Source organism: Moschus berezovskii, chromosome Y (genome assembly GCF_049115385.1).
Source record: "Moschus berezovskii isolate FMDL1 chromosome Y, NW_MosBer_1.0, whole genome shotgun sequence".
NCBI lineage: Eukaryota > Metazoa > Chordata > Mammalia > Artiodactyla > Moschidae > Moschus > Moschus berezovskii.
Genome location: NC_142489.1, coordinates 54252279 through 54269135, shown reverse-complemented (window position 1 = coordinate 54269135; position 16857 = coordinate 54252279). Strand labels below are relative to the sequence as shown.

The following is a 16857-nucleotide window of genomic DNA, read 5'->3' as shown; positions in this document are numbered from 1 at the left end:
TGGAGAAGGTTCCGTGTGAGCTTGAAAAGAAGGTGAAATTTACTGTTCTGTGGTGAAATGTCCTATCGATATCAATTAGTTCTAGTTGGTCTATTGGATGATTTAACGTTTGTGTTTCCTTGTTAATTTTTTGTTTAACTGATCTATCCATAGTTGTGAGTGGGGTATTAAATTCTCCCAGTATTATTGTGTTATTGTTAACTTCCTCTTTCATACTTGTTAGCATTTGTCTTACATAATGCGGTGCTCCTATGTTGGGTGCATATATGTTTATAATTGTTATATGTTCTTCTTGGATTGATCCTTTGATCATTATATGGTGTCCTTCTTTGTCTCTTTTCACAGCCTTTGTTTTAAAGTCTATCTTATCTGATATGAGCATTGTGACTCCTGCTTTCTTTTGGTCTCTAATAGTGTGGAATATCTTTTTCCAGTTCTTCACTTTCAGTCTGCATGTGTCCCTCATTTTGGGGTGGGTCTCTTGTAGGCAACATATATAGTGGTCTTGTTTTGGTATCCTTTCAGCTAGTCTTTGTCTTTAGGTTGGGGCATTCAACCCATTTACTTTTAAGGTGATTATTGATACGTATGATCCCATTGCCATTTACTTTATTGTTTTGGGCTCGAGGTGATACACTGTTTCTGTGTTTCCTGTCTAGAGAAGGTCCTTTAGCATTTGTTGGAGAGCTGGTTTGGTGATGCTGAATTCTCTCAGCTTTTGCTTGTCTGTAAAGCTTTTGAATTCTCCTTCATATTTGATTGAGATCCTTGCTGAATACAGTCATCTGGGCTGTAGGTTATTTTCTTTCAACACTTTAGTATGCCCTGCCATTCCCTCCTTGCCTGAAGAGTTTCTATTGAAAGATCATCGGTTATCCTTATGGGGATCCCCTTATGTGTTGTTTGTTGCTTTTCCCTTGTTGCTTTTAACATTTGTTCTTTGTGTTTGATCTTTGTTAATTTGGTTAATGTGTGTCTTGGGGTATTTCACCTTGGGTTTACCCTGGATGGGACTCTCTGGAATTCTTGGACTCGAGAGATTATTTCCTTCCCCATTTTACGGAAGTTTTCAATTATTATTTCCTCAAGTATTTTCTCATGGTCTTTCTTTTTGTCTTCTTCTGGGACTCCTATGATGCGAATGTTGGGGCGTTTAACATGGTACCAGAGGTCTCTGAGATTGTCCTCATTTCTTTTACTTGGTTGTTCTTTTTTCATCTCTGTTTCATTTCTTTCTACCAATCTATCTTCTAACTCACTTGTCCTATCATTTGCGTCTTTTTTCTACTGTTGGTTCCCTCCACAGTGTTTTTGATCTCATATTGTATTCAGTTCAGTTCAGTCGCTCAGTCATGTCCGACTCTCCACCACCCCATGAATCAAGCATGCCAGGCCTCCCTGTCCACCACCAACTCCCGGAGTTCACTCAAACTCATGTCCACAGAGTCGGTGATGCCATCCAGCCATCTCATTCTCCGTCGTCCCATTGTCCTCCCGCCCCCAACCTTTCCCAGCATCAGAATCTTTTCCAGGGAGTCAACTCATCACATGAGGTGGCCAAAGTATTGCAGTTTCAGCTTAAGCGTCAGTCCTTCCAATGAACACCCAGGATTGATCTCCTTTAAAATGGACTGGTTGGATCTCCTTGCAAAACAAGGGACTCTCAAGAGTGTTGTCCAACACCACAGTTCAAAAGTATCAATTCTTCGGCCATCAGCTTTCTTCACAGTCCAACTCTCACATCCATACATGACCAGGGGAAAAACCATAGCCTTGACTAGACGGACCTTTGTTGGCAAAGTAATGTCTCTGCTTTTTAACATACTATCTAGGTTGGTCATAACTTTCCTTCCAAGGAGTAAGCGTCTTTTAATTTCCTGGCTGCAATCAGCATCTGCAGTGATTTTGGAGCCCCAAAAACTAAAGTCTGACACTGTTTCCACTGTTTTTCCATCTATTTCCCATGAAGTGATGGGACCAGATGCATGATGTTTGCTTTTTGAAAGTTGAGCTTCAAGCCAACCTTTTCACTCTCCTCTTTCAGTTTCATCAAGAGGATTTTTAGTTCCTCCTCACTTTCTGCTATAAGGGTAGTGTCATCTGCATATCTGAGGTTATTGATATTTCTCCCAGCAATCTTGATTCCGGCTTGTGCTTCTTCCAGCCCAGCGTTCCTCATGATGTACTCTGCATATAATTTAAATAAGCAAGGTGACAATATACAGCCTTGACGTACTCCTTTTCCTATTTGGAACCAGTCTGTTGTATTAAACTCTTAGAGGAGAACATAGGCAAAACACTCTCTGACATAAATCACAGCAGGATCCTCCATGACCCACCTCCCAGCATATTGGAAATAAAAGCAAAAATAAAATAATTGGACCTAATTAAAATGAAAAGCCCTGCACACCAAAGGAAACTATAAATACGGTGAAAGGACAGCCTTCAGAATGGGAGAAAATAATAACAAATGAAGCAACTGACAAATAATCAATCTCTAAAATATACAAGCAGCTCCTGCAGCTCAACTCCAGAAAAATGAACGACCCAATCAAAAAATGGGCCGAAGAACTAAACAGACATTTCTCCAAAGAAGACATCCAGATATCTAACAAACACGTGAAAAATGCTCAACATCCCTCATAATCAGAGAAATGCAAACCAAAACCACAATGAGATACCATTTCACACCAGTCAGAATGGCTGCTATCCAAAAGTCTACATGCAATAAATGTTGGAGAGGGTGTGGAGAAAAGGGAACCCTCTTACACTATTGGTGGGAATGCAGACTAGTAAAACCACTATGGAGAACAGTGCGTAGATTCCTTAAAAAACTAGAAATAGAACTGCCATAGGATCCAGCAATCACACTCCTGGGCATACACACCGAGGAAACGAGTATTGAAAGAGACACATGTACTCCAATGTTCATCGCAGCACTGATTATTTTAGCAAGGAAATGGAAGCAACCTAGATGTCCATCTGCAGGCGAATGGATAAGAAAGCTTTGGTACATATACACAATGGTTATTACTCTCAGTTAAAAAGGATACATTTGAATCAGTTCTAATGAGGTGGATGAAACTGGAGCCTATTGTACAGAGTGAATTAAGCCAGAAAGAGAAATACCAATACATTATACTATCGCATCTATGTGGAATTTAGAAAGATGATAATAATAACCCTGTACACGGAACAGCAAAAGAGTCACAGATGTACAGAACAGTCTTTTGGTCTCTGTCTGAGTGTGTGAAGGCAGGATGATTTGGGAGAATGGCATTGAAATATGTATATTATCATATGAGAAACGAATCGCCAGTCCAGGTTCAATGCATGATACAGAATGGTGTCATGGTATTGGGAGGGATGTGGGAGAGAGGCTCAAGATGGGGAACACATGTACACCCGTGGCGGATTCATGTCAATGTATGGCAAAACCAATACAATATTGTAAACTAATTAGCCTCCAATTAAAATAAATATTTTTTTAAAGATATTAATCCAACTTCAAAAATGCAAAAAAAATAAAAATTGAAATAAAGTAGGGTCTTCTTTTGACAAGGTACAAGTAGGTTTAAAAATGAAAATTAAAGGAGTAATAGAGGACTTATAAAAGTTTTTAAAATGATAAACATAAATTTATTATCTAGGAACTTCTCTGGAGCTGTTGCAGACAGTGTGGGGTCTGTTCAGTTTCAGATAGTTCCTTGATCCGTCTTATAATTCTCAAGATCTATAGGCCTCTTCCCACGTAGTCGGTGCTAACTGCAGGGTTTTGATCTCTTGCACCTGCCACTTCGAAAGTAGTTCCCTCTGTTTATCTTAGCTTCTCTTTGCTGGTCTCTTCAGTGTCTAACATCCACCCTGACACAAAGGGGCAAAAGTGGTCACTTTTTTAGTTTCACTTATTCAGTCCTGCTGTGGGGAGGGAGTAACACTGCAAACAAGTATCACTGGTGTGTGTGGGGAGTGCTCGCAGTGTTTTAGCCGCACTGGGTTTGTGCTCACGGCATGTGTGCTTTCACGGTCTACCCTTTTTAGTCTCTAGGTTGCTCTGCCAGGAACTGTCTGGGGCGGGCCCTGGGTTGCGTGCACTTCCCAGGTCTAACCTGCTCAGATTCAGGTTCTCAGGTACTCCACAAAGGTGCAGACTAGGTTGGGCCTGCGTTTTGTGCCCTTCCCAGGTCCCAGCAACTGTGGCGACCAGGTTCTTGGTGAGCACAGTCTCCCGCAGGTGTGTGTGTGTGTCTTATCACCTCCCCCATCTCTGTGTGTGTGTGTGTGTGTCTTATCGCCTCCCCCATCCGAGCTGCTTGGGTTACTGGGTTGCTGTGGGCACATCCCTCTCAGGTGTGCACTGTGTCTCTTCTGGGGAGCTGATCTCTGGCCGCAACCCTCCCAGCAGATGTCAACCGTCCAGAATCCCAAGAAGTCTTGGTTAGCAACGGAACCTATTTGCAGTTTGGTACAGGATGCCTCTCTGGGGTCAAGATTTCCCCTTTCTGGCTCTGGATGACCCCTGCCTGCCTGTCTTCTGACAGGGGATGGGCTGGTCTGAAGCCTGCTAGCTCTCCTCTGGCATTCACTCAGTCCTTTGTTCTGTGTGAAGGCCTGGCAGAGACTGAGGTTAGGGCTTTCACGGGATAATTCTCTGTTTTGTTTTGTTTTGTTTTTTTTCCCTCTCTCTCTCTGGCTGTCCCACAGTTTGGGTGGCTATCTCATGTTAGTTCCATCAGATTGCCCTCAGGGCATTCAGGCCTGATCCTTACCCTAAGCAATACAGCCCGCGCATCCCTGTTCAGCCCCCATTTGCTGGTGGTGGCTGCGTGTGCCAGGAGTTGCCGTTAGGCACGGCACAATCTGTAGGTTTTATTTATTTATTTTTTCTCCTGTTTATGCTGCCCTCTGAGATTCCAAAACTCCCCACACACCCGCTAGTGAGACTGTTTCCTGGTGTTTGGAAATTTCTCCTCTTATAAGACTCCCTTCCCGGGATGGATCTCCATCCCTACCTCTTTTTTCTCTCTTTTTATCTTTTATATTTTGTCCTACCTCCTTTCGAACACAATGGGCTACTTTACTCGGTCCTGATGTCCTCTGCCAGCATTCAGAGGTTGTTTTGTGGAATTTGCTCAGCGTTTAAATGTTTTGTTGTTGTTGTTGTTTTTTTCAATGAATTTCTGGGGGAGAAAGTGGTCTCCCCATCCTATTCCCCTGCCATCTTAGGGCCACCTCTCCTGATGACCTTTAGGATGGATTGGTTGGCTCTCCTTGCAGTCCAAGGGACTCTCAAGAGTCTTCCCTAACACGAGAGTTCAAAAGCATCAATTCTTCGCTGCTCAGCTTTCTTTACAGTCCAACTCTCACATCCATACATGACCACTGGAAAAACCATAGCCTTGGCTAGATGGACCTTTGTTGGCAAAATAATGTCTCTGTTTTTTAATACGCTGTCTAGATTGGTCATCACTTTCCTTACTCCCAGGAGTAAGAGTCTTTTAATTTCATGGCTGCAATCAGCATCCACAGTGATTTTAAGCCTACCCAAAAAGTTAGCCACTGTTTCCCCTTCTATTTCCCCTTCTATTTCCCTTCTATTTGATGGGATCGGATGCCATGATCTTAGTTTTCTGAATGTTGAGCTTTAAGCCAACCTTTTCACTTTCCAGTTCTTCTTCACTTTCTCCCATACTGTATGTAAAAGTTTTGAGCGGGATTTTGGCCCAAAAAATAAAAGTAAAACATCCTAAAAGCAGCTTTATTTTATCTCTGACCTGAAGTTTTGGGTGTGGGCCATAATCACTCACCTGGCATCCCAAAGCCTAACCATTCTGGAAACCATAGGGTATTTTGGGTGAAGGGGAGGAAGTGTATATTTGGGGCCAAATTCATTTGGAAAGAAGAAAATATAAATCCAAGCTGAAGTGATGAAAGTGTGCTGACAGTGTTCAATCATCACCATGGCTATAAACAGGTATGATTTTTGCCCCCTTCCTTTGTCAATGACACAACAGTGCCTGGAGACATTTTGGGTTGTTTCTCACATTCAGAGGGTAGAAGACCAGGAATTCGGCTCAACATCCCAGACGGACAGGACAGCTGTCACCACAGCAAAACATATGGCACCAATGTCAGTAGCTTCAAGGCTGAGAAATCCTCATTTATCAAACACAACAGGAACAACTGTACTGTATTAATGAAGAAATGTTGTATCTAATTGTGGAAGGGAGTTACACTTTACCTCGTTAAAATCTGGAATATTCTGACACGTGATAGTTGCAAGGTTTCAGGTAACTCCACATCAATTAAATAAACAAAAAGAATGAAGCATGGCGACAGGTCAGGGTGAGGGAGAGGAGGTTTTTCTAAAAACAGCATTTGGCCTTGTTCTTTGACATCTCCGCATAATCATGAAGATGGTCACATAGCAAAAATATCTAAAGAGATTCATTGATTTCTGTCGGTACCTCCCTGAAATATTTGCATTCACACTTGGGACTCTCTTGGGACTTCCCTGGAGGTCCAGTGGTTAAGCCTCCATGCTCCCAATGCAGAGGACACAGGTTCAGTCGCTGGTCAGGGCACTAGGATACCATATGCTGCTCAGTGTGGCCAAAAAAAAAAAAAAAAAAAAAAGCTGAAGCACACGGTTCGTCGGTTAAGACCCGTCAGAACATCTTCCTGGAGACGTTCCCCTCTTTTTTCTGGGTGCCAGCCTCACTCTGACTGTCTTCTCACATCAATGGTTCCACTTGGGGTTACCCTCACTTCTCCATCACGGCGTTCAGTGCTCTCAACAAGACCTGAGACTTGTTATTTCCCCTAGAGACCCATTTGAAACTGGCTTGCACTGATATTATCCTAGGAAGAAAATTCAACGAGGCTTTGAAAAAAAAATAAGTGGGTCGCTTCAGAACTGGACATTTCAATGTTTTAACCACTCTTTTCTCTAAGTAATCACCTAAATTCAGGAAGCTTGGGATACTACCTCTTGAACACCAAGAGCACTCGAATAAAAAAGTCCAAACTTCAGGAGAAGACAAAGCAGCCAATTTTACTTGGGACCCAAATAACTGGTTTCTTGGTTTCGCCAGTGGGTCAACCACTCAGGCTCTGGCTTCAGCCGTTTGATTAGAAGTTCAAGAGGGAGCACATGTACACCCGGGGTGGATTCATGTCAATGTATGGCAAAACAAATATAATATTGTAATTAGCCTCTAAAAAAAAAAACGGAATAAATAAAAAAGAAAAGAAAAAAAAAAAAAAAAAAGAAAGGCATGATGTTGAGAGAGAAATTAGATTAAATAAACATTGTTATCTTCTGTTAAAAAAAAAAAAAAAAGGAAGTGAGGTGATCACACAGGGCAGGGTGTGTCTCCACAGCAGCAGTTTCCTACCCAAGTGAAGAAATATCCTCAACTGCCACAATCAAGGCAGAGTGAGCCTGGTAACTGGAGCCAGAACCTGACAGCGGTCTCCGGAGAACTTCTTCAGGGGCCTCCACAGCAGCCCAGAGAAAACACCCTTAGCAAACAAGGAATGAAAAATGGGAAGGAAGCTCAAGAGAGAGGAGACACATATTTACATACAGCTGGTTGACACTGTTGTACAGCGGAAACTAACACAACATGGTAAAGCAATTTTACTCCAATATTTAAAAACTTAAAAAAAAAAAGTGAAACACTGAAAACAACCACAAAACAGGAATGACAAGTGTCATCTCTGACTTCAGCTATTGTGCTTCCAGTAGTGTTCTTAGAACACTTACGATTGTTATATAATTCCATCATCATGCATTTTACTGCATCCATCATCTGAGAGATAAACAATTCGTGTTATCAACTTCCCTGAGGCTTTTGCTAGGTGACATATATCTAAATCTTTCTGTATACAGCAAAGAAAACCATAAACAAAACAAAAAGACAACCTTCACAATGGGAGAAAAATTTGCAAATGAAACAACCCACAAGGAATTAATCTCCAAAAGGAATTATAAGCTCATGGACATCACCAGATGGTCAACACCGAAATGAGATTGATTATATTCTTTGCAGCCAAAGATGGAGAAGCTGTATACAGTTAGCAAAAACAAGACCAAGAGCTGACTGTGGCTCAGATCATGAGCTCCTTATTGCGAAATTCAGACTTAAATTGAAGAAAGTAGGGAAAACCACTAGACCATTCAGATATGACCTAAATGAAATGCCTTATGATTATACAGTGGAAGTGAGAAATAGATTTAAGGGACTAGATCTGATAGATAGAGTGCCTGATGAACTCTGGACGGACGTTCGTGACATTGTACAGGAGACAGGGACCAAGACCATCCCCATGGAAAAGAAACGCAAAAAAGCATAATGGCTGTCTGAGGAGGCCTTACAAATAGCTGTGAAAAGAAGAGAAGCGAAAAGCAAAGGAGAAAAGGTAAGATATAAGCATCTGAATGCAGAGTTCCAAAGAATAGCAAGGAGAGATAAGAAGGCCTTCCTCAGTGATCAATGCAAAGAAATAGAGGAAAATAACACAATAGGAAAAACAAGAGATGTCTTGAAGAAAATTAGAGATTCCAAGGGAACATTTCATGCAAAGATGGGCTCGATAAAGGACAGAAATGGTATGGACCTAACAGAAGCAGAAGATATTAAGAAGAGGTGGCAAGAATACACAGAAGAACTGTACAAAAGAGATCTTCACGACCAAGATAGTCACGATACCGTGATCACTGACCTAGAGCCAGACATCTTGGAATGTGAAGTCAAGTGGGCCTTAGAAAGCATCACTACGAACAAAGCTAGTGGAGGTGATGGAATTCCAATTGAGCTATTTCAAAACTTCAAAGATGATGCTGTGAAAGTGCTGCACTCAATATGCCAGCAAATGTGGAAAACTCAGCAGTGGCCACAGGACCGGAAAAGGTCAGTCTTCATTCCAATCAAAAAGAAAGGCAATGCCAAAGAATGCTCAAACTACCGCACAACTGCACTCATCTCACACGCTAGTAAAGTCATGCTCAAAATTCTCCAAGCCAGGCTTCAGCAATATGTGAACCGTGAACTCCCAGATGTTCAAACAGGTTTTAGAAAAGGCAGAGGCACCAGAGATCAAATTGCCAACATCCGCTGGATCATGGAGAAAGCAAGAGAGTTCCAGAAAAACATCTATTTCTGCCTCATTGACTATGCCAAAGCCTTTGACTGTGTGGATCACAATAAACTGTGGAACATTCTGAAAGAGATGGGACTCCCAGACCACCTGACCTGCCTCTTGAGAAACCTGTATGCAGCTCAGGAAGCAACAGTCAGAACTGTACATGGAACAACAGACTGGTTCCAAATAGAAAAGGAGTGCGTCAAGGCTGTATGTTGTCACCTTGCTTATTTAACTTATATACAGAGTACATCATGAGGAACTCCTGGTTTGAAGAAGCACAAGCTGGAATCAAGATTGCTGGGAGAAATATCAATAACCTCAGATATGCAGATGACACTACCCTTATGGCAGAAAGTGAAGAGGAACTCAAAAGCCTCTTGTTGAAAGTGAAAGAGGAGAGTGAAAAGATTGGCTTGAAGCTCAACATTCAGAAAACAAAGATCATGGCATCTGGTCCCATCATTTCATGGGAAATAGATGGAAAGACAGTGGAAACAGTGTCAGACTTTATTTTTGGGGGCTCCAAAATCACTGCAGATGCTGACTGCAGCCAGGAAATTAAAAGACGCTTACTCCTTGAAAGAAAAGTTTTGACCAACCTTGATAATATATTGAAAAGCAGAGACATTACTTTGCCAACAAAGGTCCGTCTAGTCAAGGCTATGGTTTTTCCTGTGGTCATGTATGGATGTGAGAGTTGGACTGTGAAGAAAGCTGATCGCCGAAGAATTGATGCTTTTGAAATGTGGTGTTGGAGACGACTCTTGAGAGTCCCTTGTACCGCCAGGAGATCCAACCAGTCCATTCTAAGGGAGATCGATCCTGGGTGTTCATTGGAAGGACTGATGCTAAAGCTGAAGCTGCAATACTTTGGCCACCTCATGCGACGAGTTGACTCACTGGAAAAGACCCTGATGCTGGGAAATGTTGGGGGCGGGAGGAGAAGGGGACGACCGAGAGTGAGATGGCTGGATGGCATCACCGACTATGTGGACATGAGTTTGAGTGAACTCCGGGATTTGATGATGGATAGGGAGGCCTGGCGTGCTGTGATTCATGGGGTCGCGGAGAGTCAGACACGACTGAGCGACTGAACTGAACTGAAGCTCAATATATAAAAACAAACAACAACAACAAACAAAAACCAAATAACCCAATCAAAAAATGGGCGGGGGCGGGCGGAGATCTCAAAAGACATTTCTCCAAAGAAGACATACAGATGGCCAACAAACACATGAAAAGGTGCTCAACAAAACTAATTATTAGACAAATGCAAATCAAAACTACCGTGAGGAGTCAACCTGACACCAATCAGAATGGCCATCATCAAAAAATCTCAAACTATAAACGGTGGAAACAGTATGAATAAAAGGGAACCCTCCTAAGTAGTTGGTGCGAATGTAAACTAGTATAGCCACTAAGGAGAACTATATGGATGCTTCTTAAAAACTGAAAATAAGCTACCATGTGACGCAGCAATCCTACTCCTAGGCCTGTATCTGGAGAAAACCATAATTCAAAGGGATGCACGCACCCCAGTGTTCACTGTAGCACTATTTACAATAACCAGGGCAGGGACAAAACCAAAAATGTAAATCGACAGAGGAATGTATATAGAAGATGTACATATATGCAACAACGTATTGCTCACCCATTACAAGGCATGAAGCAGTGCCGTGTGCAGAGATGTGGGTGAATCTGCTGCTGCTGCTATGCCGCTTCAGTCATGTCTGATTCTGTGCCCCACCATAGACAGCAGCCCACCAGGCACCTCCGTCCCTGGGATTCTCTAGGCAAGAACAATGGAGTGGGTTGCCATTTCCTTCTCAATGCATGAAAGTGAAAAGTGAAAGTGAAGTCGTTCGGTCGTGTCTGACTCTTTGAGACCCCATGGACTGCAGCCTACCAGGCTCCTCCGCCCATGGAATTTTCCAGGCAAGAGTACTGGAGTGGGGTGCCATTGCCTTCTCCGTGGGTGAACCTAGAGACTGTCAAACAGAGTGAAGTAAGATAGGAAGAGAAACCATATTGTCCAACGTCGCTTATATGTGGAATCCAAAAAGATGGCAGAGATGAGAGTCACAGAAACAGAGTCACAGATGTAGCGAACAAAGTTACGGCTACCAAAGTAGGGGAATGGGGTTTGGGGAGATTCAGCTTGGGAGACTGCGACTGACATATGCACATACTGTACATATACACTACTATGTATACAAGAGATAACTTATGAGAACCTACTGTCCAGCACAGGGAACTCTAATCAATGCTCTCCGGTGACCTAAATGGGCACATACCTGCCACCCCCTCCCACATCACAGGAGGGACAGAAGGGGATGGGAGAACAAACCAGGTCTCAGATCTGGCCCAGCCACTGCCAAGACATCGCTGTGCTATGCAGTTTGCTCCAATTCAGCAAGAAAATAGGACAAGGAGCACCCTTGTATCTGATGCCCGAGTTTGTTCCTGCAATTGTATCTTATCATCCACAGCTCTCTCTGAGCCCCATTCATAAAGCAAGAATAATAACAGTGCCCCCTTGTAGGGTGTGCACAAGGATTAAGTGAGAAAAAGAGGAGACCGTGGTTCACAACCTGCTGAGGAGTTCATAAAGAAATACCTGTTTTCTTATTTTCACAAAGGAATTAATTCTCATAAACATGTAATCGCAAAGTTGCTGCCAACCCCCAAAACAGTAACCTCCAAAGAACCCCCAAAATAGGCAGAAAATGAATAAAGAAAGTATCTGTTGAAATGTTGCTCCTACCCTTTGTTGCAGAGACCACAGGGGGAGGCTGCCAGCAAAAACACTTTGTGCTTTACGGTCCGTCATACTGCAGGGATCTCCCTGCTCAGGCCCATTTAAAATATTCAAACAAAATGAGAAAACTCTAGAAAGTGGATGAAAGTCAATACTTTACTAATGCCATAGTTACATTTCATTTTAAAGAAATCATGAATTTTTGATCTGACCTTCATTCTCACTTCCAAATACAGCAAAGAACTCAACATTAATAAAAAAGAGCCCTTCTGCCAAAACACACAACTCTGGGTCACCTCAGACACAAGCAAGTTGCCCAGGTCCAAAACTATGTCTCTGTATTCATTTTCCTGACAGCGATGAAAATGCCTATCCAAAAGCTCATTCCTCAATTTTGTTCCACAAGTAAAGCGGAGGGCTATAGGAGATGGAATAAAAATGGCTACAGGAGAGGAGAACACTGGCTTGGCGTGAACACTAGCCAGAGCTGCGTGGCAGCCTCAGTTTTCTCATCTGTAAATAGATGACTTGGACCAAATCAATGGGAGGCGATACAAGAAGTCCAACCAATGGCAAGCAAACAAGAAGCCATCTGGGGGGACTCCCCTCATGGTCCAGTGGCTAAGATTCTGCACCTCCAATGCAGAGGGCCTGGATTTGATTCCTGGTCAGAGAACTAGATCCCACGTGTGAACTAAGAATTTGCACACAACAACTAAAGACCTGGGTCAGCCAAACAGATAAGCAATTAAAAAATGAAAGCCATTTGGGCAATACCGGACATCTTAAATCAGTTAATTTTAAAAATTACCCTCTTTCAATTCTCTTGTCATTCTACAGCAGCTCTTGTTACGAAGAAAGGCTCCAAGTGGTACCATTAATTCTTTAATAAATTTTATTTATGCATTTATTTTTGGCTGTGCTGGGTCTTTGCTGCTTTGCAAGGTTTCATCTAGTTGCAGTGAATTGGGGTTACTCTCTAGTTGCAGTTTACGGGCTTCTCAGTGTGGTGGTTTCCCTTGTTGTAGAGCATGGGCTCTAGTCACAGGCTTCAGTAGTTGCAGTTCCCAAGCTCTAGAGCACAGGCTCAGTAGTTGTGGTGCGTGGGTTTACTTGTTCCAGGGCATGAGGGATCTTCCCCAATGAGGGACGGACCCCATATCTCCTGCAGTGGCTGGAGGATTCTTTACCGACAAGCCACCAGGAAAGCTTGTATTAATTCTTTAACACTTGCATGCTAATCACTGGTTTTTAACAGAATGAAGATGGACTTAGGCTTCAAGCCTTGAAGACTAGGATCTGGTGAGTTTAGACTTAATTTTATTTCTGTTAAGTCACTAGAAATAAAAATATGAAGTCAATCCTAGTTCAAGGTGATGAACAGGTAAGTAAAAAACCTTGAGGCTGCCACTACACCTAATAGTTGAACACTTCTTGTTCTGAAACTCAGGGATTTGATAAAAATTCTTGTTGTGTTCAAAACGGGGGGACAGAAATACTAAATAAGAGACGTAACCCCAAGATTTGGATTTTATCTTTTTAGCCACACTGACTCTTAAGCGGGGTTGGTTGCTTTAAAAAGCCACATGTAACAACAATCAGTTTGTAGACACCGGACAGCTGTGGTCAGCAGGCCTGGTGTGAATTCACAAGTCAGCTCAAAGCCAGGTCAAGAGGATATTCTAGATGCTGGCTGTTACCATTCAAATGCCAATTAGACATTCACGGATTACGCAACCCTGGACAAGCTGTGTGACCTGGCCAGATCTCAGTATGCTCATCTATAAAATGCGTGTGAGGACATCCCTGGAAGACCAGTGGTTAAGACTTTGCCTTCCAATGTTGGCGGCAGTACAGGTTTGATTCCCTAGTCAGGGAGATAAGGTTCCACATGACTTGTAGTCAAAACACCAAAAGGTTTTAAAAGAAGGACAATAAAGCAATATTACAACAAATTCAGTAAAGACTTTAAAAAATGTTCACACTTAAAAAATATATATTATTGATAAGAAGCCCAGTGAGAAGTTAGGCAGCAACCTGCTTTCATTCTATGTATACATAGAACATAACTATGTATCAATTGCTGTTCAAGGCACCAGCAGGGAGCAGAAGGGACTCCCCAGAGAGCTGCAATTCTGGTGGTGATTTTCACTCCCTGGGTTCCAAAGACATGAACCTGAACATCACTCGAGAGCGCTCTCATCCGACAGCAAGGATATCTGCAAGGTTTACTTGCCCAAATTCAACAGTGAGCATAAAAGCACTTGGCAAATTAAGAGAGAAGTAGAGAGGAGGGCTGGGGTGGTGGATGGGATACATTGGGAATCTGGGATTAGCAGATGCAAACTATTACACATAGAATAAACAATAAGGTCCTCCTGTATAGCACAGGGAACTACAATCAATATCCTGAGATAAACCATAATGGAAAGGGATGTGAAAAAGTATACGTGAATATAACTGAATCATTTTCTTATAGAGTAGAAATTAACAGAACATTGTACACCACCTATACTTCAATATAATAAATTTTAAAAGACAGAAGACAGAACCTAAATGGAGAGTGTGCCCACAAGTGAACACACAGCAGGCAAGCCTGCCCACCACATCCCTAACAAGGAACATGCCAAGAGGACAGGCGAGTTGAGGAGGGACTCCACCACTTCCTGGTCCCCTTTAATTCCTGCAAATATCCAAGGCTGGTCTTCCCCTATCACGCAACTGGCACTCACGTGGCTAGTGTACTTGGTGGTCTCTGCATCGACATCAGCTGAAGCGGTGGTGATGGGCTGCCCTGACGGAGGATGCAAGGGTGCTTGTGGAACCTGAGCTGGTGACCAGGGGAGACAACAAGGTGCTGGTCACCGGGGTGATGGTGGAGGTGGATGGGTTCTGTGTGATCACTTTCTGCTGGACAGCAGGGAAAGCAAAAGTTCTTGGTCACCCCACTGCCTGGGGAAGGCGGTCCCAGCTCGAAGATGTGGTGGGAGCAGGGCCCAATCCACACTCTTTAAGTTTCTCTGCTTTCAAGGGACAAAGATTCTCCCATTGGCCAAACTTGAGCAAGGCTCCATGGAGCCCTTTCTCAGCAAGGCCTACACCTGGGTCTTTAAGGAGTAACACAGTTTCCAACAGCTCAAGGCTGCATCCCTAGGATGAACCCCACCCCTTTAAAGTCCCCACCTAAGAAAACTCACGATAATCACGATAACGTGATCACTGACCTAGAGCCAGACATCTTGGAATGTGAAGTCAAGCGGGCCTTAGAAAGCATCACTATGAACAAAGCTAGTGGAGGTGATGGAATTCCAATTGAGCTATTTCAAAACTTGAAAGATGATGCTGTGAAAGTGCTGCACTCAACATGCAGCAAATTTGGAAAACTCAGCAGTGGCCACAGGACTGGAAAAGGTCAGCCTTCATTCCAATCCCAAAGAAAGGCAAGGCCAAAGAATGCTCAAACTACTGCACAATTGGACTTATCTCACACGCTAGTAAAGTCATGCTCAAAATTCTCCAAGCCAGGCTTCAGCAATATGTGAACCGTGAACTCCCAGATGTTTTAGAAAAGGCAGAGGCACCAGAGATCAACTTGCCAACATCCGCTGGATCACGGAGAAAGCAAGAGATTTCCAGTAAAACATCTATTTCTGCTTCATTGACTATGCCAAAGCCTTTGACTGTGTGGATCACAATAAACTGTGGAAACTTCTGAAAGAGACGGGAATACCAGACCACCTGACCTGCCTCTTGAGAAACCTGTATGCAGGTCAAGAAGCAACAGTCAGAACTGGACATGGAACAACAGACTGGTTCCAAATAGGAAAAGGAGTATACAGTACAATGTTGTATACTGTCACCCTGCTTATTTAACTTATATGTAGAGTACATCATGAGGAACGCTGGGCTGGAGGAAGCACAAGCTGGAATCAAGATTGCTGGGAGAAAAATCAATAACCTCAGATATTCAGATGACATCACCCTTATGGCAGAAAGTGAAGAGGAACTCAAAAGCCTCTTGATGAAAGTGAAGGAGGAGAGTGAAAAGGTTGGCTTGAAACTCAACATTCAGAAAACAAACATCATGGCATCTGGTCCCATCACTTCATGGGAAATAGATGGGGAATCAGTGGAAACAGTGTCAGACTTTATTTTTGGGGGCTCCAAAATCACTGCGGATGCTGACTGCAGCCAGGAAATTAAAAGACGCTTACTCCTTGGAAGGAAAGTTATAACCAAACCAGATAGTATATTAAAAAGCAGAGACATTACTTTGCCAACAAAGGTCCGTCTAGTCAAGGCTATGGTTTTTCCTGTGGTCATGTATGGATGTGAGAGTTGGACTGTGAAGAAAGCTGATCGCCGAAGAATTGATGCTTTTGAACTGTGGTACTGGAGAAGACCCTGTTCCTTGTACTGCAAGGAGATCCAACCAGTCCATTCTAAAGGAGGTCAATCCAGGGTGTCCATTGGAAGGACTGATTCTAAAGCTGAAACTGCAACCCTTTGGCCACCTCATGCGACAAGTTGACTCACTGGAAAAGACTCCGATGCTGGGAAGGATTGCGGGCGGGAGGAGAAGGGGACGACAGAGAATGAGATGGCTGGATGGCATCACCGACTCGATGGACATGAGTTTGAATGAACTCCGTGTGTTGGTGCTGGACAGGGAGGCCTGGCGTGCTGTGATTCATGGGGTTGCAAAGAGTCGGATACGACTGAGCAACTGAAGTGAACTGAAGAAAACTCAAGGCTGCCAATAGAATGGTCAACACCTAACGATAGGGCCCACTGCCCAGTCTCTATGGGAGGGCAGAAGCCTACCTTTAAGAGGGAACAGAGTTAGCAAACCCAGATATTTCACATGGACCAACACCCCCTTCCCACTTTTTGTAAAACTTTCATTTTCTGACTCTATAGAGTTCCCATGATTCCCACTCCCTATTCCC

At 43.2% G+C, this 16857-nt stretch overlaps 1 pseudogene; it reads right to left on the bottom strand.

Annotated features, from left to right (window-relative positions):
* Positions 1-16857, bottom strand: part of LOC148773123 (MYND-type zinc finger-containing chromatin reader ZMYND8-like) — a 53051-nt pseudogene that overhangs the window by 17977 nt on the left and 18217 nt on the right.